The 6,372-nt window shown below is 40.7% G+C and overlaps 4 non-coding genes across 4 annotated transcripts; 2 read left to right on the forward strand and 2 right to left on the reverse strand.

The window, feature by feature from the left end:
- Positions 1-2,522: 2,522 nt before the first annotated feature.
- LOC116682989 (small nucleolar RNA U3) lies at positions 2,523-2,738 on the reverse strand. The gene has a single exon (XR_004330500.1). It is a non-coding gene; the product is annotated as a small nucleolar RNA U3 (small nucleolar RNA).
- Positions 2,739-4,113: 1,375 nt separating this feature from the next.
- On the forward strand, positions 4,114-4,185 carry trnae-uuc (transfer RNA glutamic acid (anticodon UUC)). The gene has a single exon. It is a non-coding gene; the product is annotated as a tRNA-Glu (tRNA).
- A 186-nt stretch (positions 4,186-4,371) lies between these two features.
- On the forward strand, positions 4,372-4,443 carry trnaq-uug (transfer RNA glutamine (anticodon UUG)). The gene has a single exon. It is a non-coding gene; the product is annotated as a tRNA-Gln (tRNA).
- A 1,739-nt stretch (positions 4,444-6,182) lies between these two features.
- On the reverse strand, positions 6,183-6,372 carry LOC116682988 (U2 spliceosomal RNA). The gene has a single exon (XR_004330499.1). It is a non-coding gene; the product is annotated as a U2 spliceosomal RNA (small nuclear RNA).

Raw genomic sequence — 6,372 nt, forward strand, 5'->3', positions numbered from 1 at the left:
CGTGGGCAATGATGGAGATACTTGGAGAGGCGTGATTGGGAGGAACGGCCTCCCTGATCTGAACCAGAGTGGTTGTCTGTTGTTAGACTTCTGTGCTAGTCATGGATTGTCCATAACAAACACCATGTTCAAACACAGGGTGCTCATAGGTGTATGTGGTACCAGAGCACCCTAGGTCTAAGAGCAATGATTGATTTTTATAATTGTTGTGATCTGAGGCCGTATGTTTTGGACACTCAGGGGAAGAGAGGGGCGGAGCGGTCAACTGATCACCATCTGGTGGTGCGTTAGGTCAGGGGGTGGCGGAGGACTCTGGACAGACCTGGTAAGCCCTAACGGTAGTACAGGTAAATTGGGAAAATCTGGAGGAGGCCCCTGTCCAACAGACTCGCTGACTGAAAGTTGCAAGGGGGTTTCTGCTCACAGGCGCTAGAGGGGAGCGAGACGACCACGATTCAACTCATTCCAATGACTCCGAAGCTGTTCTGTTGGGTAAATTAAGCTGAAAATAAATGCATAGTTGTATAAGTTCTAATGTTTATTTCTTCCCAGTGTGACTCCCAGGACTTATGAGAAGTGTTTTAGAGGAGACTGGCTCAGCTCGTACTGCTCTGTGTGTGATATCAAAACATATCTGGGAGATTCATGTTCCCTTTAAGGTCCTACAACCGTTTTTAACATTCAAGTGACCTCAGTGCAGCACAAATATTCTAAATGCCCAGTTTGTTCTGAAAGAAATTATGTTGATATCTTGAATGTAGACACCAGGGTTGATGTTTTACAAGCTTTTATAGAAAATAGAAGCAGACGGACAATGAGCTATGAAAATGACCTTAGGTCTCAGAGGGTTAAATTATAGGAAGTTGCTGAGCACACACAGTTACTGGAGTTAGAGAAAATGACGTCCCAAACGGCGCATACTTGTGTGTACTGCTCTTGTGTAAAGACATCCATCTTTTTTTTTTATTAGATTAGATTAAACTTTATTGTCATTGTGCATAGTACAAGTACAAAGACAACGAAATGCCGTTTGTGTCTAACCAGAAAAGTGCAATGTGATATACAAAGTACAGACAGGTGGTGCATTGGCAGGACAAGAAATATATTACAGTGTTATTTTTAGTTTTTTTTTACTGTTTATTAGCATTTTTCAAGAACAATTTTCAGTCCGATTGTGAGTTGGCCCGGCCGTTGGCTAGTTAGCTAACGTTAGCTTCCATGCTACATGAATAAGACAGACAGAGATGTCCCTCATCTGGTGATGGAACCCTGATTTTCCCCCCCCCCCGTCCTGTTGGCTCAGAGCGCCACAGACTCAGTCCACAGGTACTAATTAGTTTGAGAGGTTGTCATCACTGAGTTGTGGTTGTGATGGAAAATGAACCAGAATTTTAAAAAAGTACACAAGTAAATGTTGCACTACACGCTTGCAGCTGACATTCTGTTCATGGAAATATCAATCTACACATTTGTGAATATTATTTCTGGGACTTCACATTCAGAATACCGGTGTGTGAATATTTTCTACAAGTGCATATTACAAATTCAGATTTTTTTTTACAAGCTCTCGTGTTCTTTTTCATTGTGTGACATCAAATTAAGATCACACGTGGGTGAATATTTTTGCAAGTGCAAATTTTATTTTTACAACTGCAAATTTAAACACATAAGTTCAGATTTTTTTGTTCTGCAAACTCTCACCTTTTGCCCCATATTTCCCTTCATATGAGTCAGAGCCAGCAGCACTAAGGAAGAGCAGCCTGTCCTACGGCGAGTGGTGGCGACCCACGGGGAAACTTTGGTTTCCCAGTCAGTTCCAGTAGTACAGGTGAGAAAGTGGTGGATAAAACGAGGACTGTGGGCCGGCGTTGTTGGTACGTGAGTGGAAATACATCCAACATGCTAACTTATATCCAACGCCATCACCTAGACATGCCAATCACTGGAACGAGACAAAAAAACTGTCCAACGTCTCCTCCCTATAGTGGTTAACCAGCCTTTAGATCCAAATACAAATAGGGCCAAAAAATCACTGAATCAATCAGGATTTCCACATCACCTTCAACGCCCCGTATCCACTCGTAGAGTAACCTGGCTTCAAGTATTTGCTGTATGTACGCAAACCTCGTTACAACATGCCATCCCGTCCACCTGGACTTAAGTGTACCGTTCCACCCCTTTAATACATGTCAATCAAGCTGAGCCTGTAAAAGCCACACAATCTGATTAGTCAAGTGGAAACACCTGTGGGAGTGGAACATGGATGTGTAGAGATGGGCTTTCAAACAATGCACCTTTTTGACATGTCAAAGTAGGAAATGCAAGGTAGAAATCAAGAGAAATTATGGCTTAACTCAGTTTACATTTCTACACTGGCCATAAAGTATTACAATGTCAAGAAAGTAGGTGTTAACCCGTTAAAGTAACCTTGTCCACCATGGACAAAACATACTTCAAGACTGACTATAATTTTGCATGTTTTATTACCTTCATACATGCAAGTTTTTCATATATCTGCTACTACCACTCTGAACATATTCCCTTCCTCAATACTCCATAAAGAAGCAAAGAACGATCATCAATGACAGAGAGCATATAAAGTGAATCATTACTCTCTGTCAGCTTCACGCTCAGAAAGGAATATCACAACTCATCATCGTGGTCAGCGAGACCAAACACTTTAGAAACACATTCCTCAAGTCAGAAACTCTAGAAATGATCCCTGAAAGTAAGGGGGGGAACTGCATCTCATTCACTGCAGAGTGATTGTCACTCAGGGTTCAGAGGGACAAAAGCTAATCGTTACGTGCTCCAGATGACTCTGAGGTGAGAAAATCTATTTAGATCTTTAAAGCCCATGTTGCAGGTTAACCACCACTGTTGATTATTGGGCACAAAAAGCACTCAAGATTTGTATATCATCTCCAAATATTGTTAAAAGTTAGTTTTTGGTCATTTTTAGTGTTCGCGGGTTTATTAAGTTAAGTGTAATGTCTTGTTTGTGTTGTAGTATCCATAGAGATTCGTGGTGTAGTATGGAACCATTGTCCTGTCTTTCATGTATTATGAAACTTATTGCCGCCTGTCTTGGCAGGACTCCCTGGAAGAAGAGTTACTGTAGCTCAATGGGATTTTCCAGGTTAAATAAAGGTTAAATAAAAATAAAATTAATCTTTAATATGTCCAAACATTCTTCTCTTCATTACTGACATGCTGGAAGTCGGCCATGTTTAATTGGATGTTCTCCAGTTATTGTTGTTTGGTAGATTAACATTATATTTTCCTACTTTGGGGACTTTTCACTTCATATTCTTTGTCTGACATTTTCTACTCCCTGTTTGTTTTTTCTGTGACTGCATGTGTTTAAATCTGTTGGAGTTTCTTCAGACTAAAGCAAACTAAAGCTGATGATGTCATCCCAAAAGAGACATAAAGGACAGCAACCTGTTTCCAGAGGACACTAAAGAATGACGGAGCAGCAGGAAACAGAGCAGCTCAAATAGCAAACAGCTGATTTATTCATCTGACTCGTAGGATAACGCCAATGATTGACTTGTTTTAAATGTCTGGGAATGTGGAACAGCTCCATGCTGACTACCTGAAATAAAACAAGGCCACATGCTGATTATTGGGGACTTGATTTGATGGATTTATTCTTCCTGTTGTGTCTCTGTTTAAACTCCTAATTCTTTATTTAGATCCTTAAGTTTCCAACCAGACCAGAGTGGTGATTGTAGGAACAGTGGAAAGATGAACCAAGACGGCTTTTCATATATATATTTTCTTTTTCTATTAACTATAGTTGTGTTTGTTTTTAACAGAAATCAACCTGTCAACATTTCTATTCGTCATAAAGTTCCGACGTTAAGTTTTTTACCGCCAGTTAAAAATGGAGCTGGACACGGAGGAGGATTCCTCCCTAATGGCCGCTCTGCTCTGCTCCGTGCCCCCGCTGTCCGGTAATAGTTAAAGCAGATAAAAACCTAAAGAACACTCAAAAGCTTCAAGATAAAACTTACTTAAGAAGCTACTTCATTCACGTTCAAGAGAAGGCCTATTTCCAGCCAGACTATGAATTGATTTATGAAATCCCTGTTATCAATATGTAGCCAGTCCCATATGGTCTAGTGGTTAGGATTCCTGGTTTTCACCCAGGTGGCCTGGGTTCAACTCCCAGTATGGGAATTGCTATTTAGCCAATGAAGGTCTGCAGAAAGATCTGATTTAATGGTCCTGTATTAAATGAGAGCTGTATGCAACCTATGCCCCTATATATAGACCTAATATATGTCTCTAAAATCAAATATTAGCCAGTAATTTTTGCTTTTTAATCTGCGTTGTGATTGTTGAAACCCTTGCAACACTCCAAAAGGTTCCATGTTGTAATGGTTAGCACTCTGGACTTTGAATCCAGTGATCTGAGTTCAAATCTCAGTGAAACCTGTTTTTAAGCCACAGCAAAGGGTAAAAAGATCAACCTATCAACTTTCCCCATCTAGTTTCAAGTGAGCTTACAGGTTTAATGTTAAGTTCATTTTGTTTTTAAACAAACTATTATATGTTATTTTGTATGGCTTCATCTTGTCAAGTATTATAACAACGTTTTGATACCAGGAACCCAGATCATTCAGTTTTTGCGACAACTTCTGGCGGTAAAATCTGCCAGCCATGTCTCTTCAGGTCCGTTGACAGTTTGAGCAACGGGCAGCTCCACGTGCATCGTTAATGTTTTTCCACAAGACAAAAGATGGGTGCACCGTTCCCGGTGACGCTGCAATACCGGGTCGATGCGTGGGGTTTAGATTTGTGCATACACATCAACTTTCTTTTACATTACTGCATATACATCAACTTTCTTTTTGATTCATCATCACCATTCATTATGTCATCATCACTATTCATTATGTCATCATCACAATTCATTATGACATCAACTTTCTTTTATATTACTGCATATACACTAGGGGTGATCCGAGTGTCCGGCTGAAACGAGTATCCGGTACGGATAAAGCACTTTTGCCGAGTACAAGTATTATCCGAGTAATATGAGTCAATATCCGTGCTCGGATTGAATAAAACTCCTCAACTGGCCGCGCAGCGTTCTGTGATAATCACAGCGCCCCCCCCCACCTACAAACCCGCTCGGATCAATCACACACACACAGAACATGGAGAAATGCGCTCTCTCTCGCTCTCTCTCTCGCTCTCTCCTGCTCCGTCAGTCAATTCGGTCTGCGGATCTGTTCCGTTAACGTTTAGGGTTTCTTCAGCTTCAGGTTTGTTTTTAACTTCGGTTTGTAGTCCTTACATAGTAACCAGTAGATTTCTGGTGAACGTGGGGTTTGTAGTCCTTACATAGTAACCAGTAGATTTCTGGTGAACGTGGGGTTTGTAGTCCTTACATAGTAACCAGTAGATTTCTGGTGAACGTGGGGTTTGTAGTCCTTACATAGTAACCAGTAGATTTCTGGTGAACGTGGGGTTTGTAGTCCTTACATAGTAACCAGTAGATTTCTGGTGAACGTGGGGTTTGTAGTCCTTACATAGTAACCAGTAGATTTCTGGTGAACGTGGGGTTTGTAGTCCTTACATAGTAACCAGTAGATTTCTGGTGAACGTGGGTTTCAGACATGCTGCTTGTTTTAAATGCGACTCCAGTTGCGTCTCTGCCATCGGAGATTTTTTTTTTTTTTACTGTCAGCTGCCCCCCCCCCCGCCCCCTCTCTCTCTGTGTCTCTCTCTTACTCACACACACACACCACACAACAACACCACACACGCACACACACACACACACACACACACACACACACACATATACTGGTGTGAAAATAAAAAAAATAAAAAGAACCAAAAAAAAAAAATCACACTGATCATAAAAAAATAAAAGTTAAAAAAAGAAAGTTATATTGAGTATGAAAACTCTTTTTCATTACATTTTACTTCATAATTGCAACCCCATGTGTTGTATTAATTGTTGCAAAACGTTCTGTATATAGTTTGTTTGTTACCATGACAACACCATTGATCTGAAGCTCGATGCTGTCATGTAAATAGTTTTCAAATCAGCAATAAATATAACAATTTTGATCAACTCATATCAATTGCTCTTCAGGTCCATTGACAGTTTTGGCAACGGGCAGCTCAATGTGCATCGTTAATTGTTTTTCCACAAGACAGAAGATGGGTGCACCGTTCCCAGCGATGCTGCAATACCGGGTCGATGCGTGGAGTGAACGGAGCAAGCCCCTTTTTCAACTCTCATTGCTAAAAATCCATTTAATATGTTGTCCCCTGATAGAGGACATATCAGATATTAAACTGATAAGAACAGATACTACACTGATCTTAGCCAAAAGGCCGAGAAGCGAT

This window comes from Etheostoma spectabile, unplaced genomic scaffold, assembly GCF_008692095.1.
Source record: "Etheostoma spectabile isolate EspeVRDwgs_2016 unplaced genomic scaffold, UIUC_Espe_1.0 scaffold00018866, whole genome shotgun sequence".
Lineage (NCBI taxonomy): Eukaryota > Metazoa > Chordata > Actinopteri > Perciformes > Percidae > Etheostoma > Etheostoma spectabile.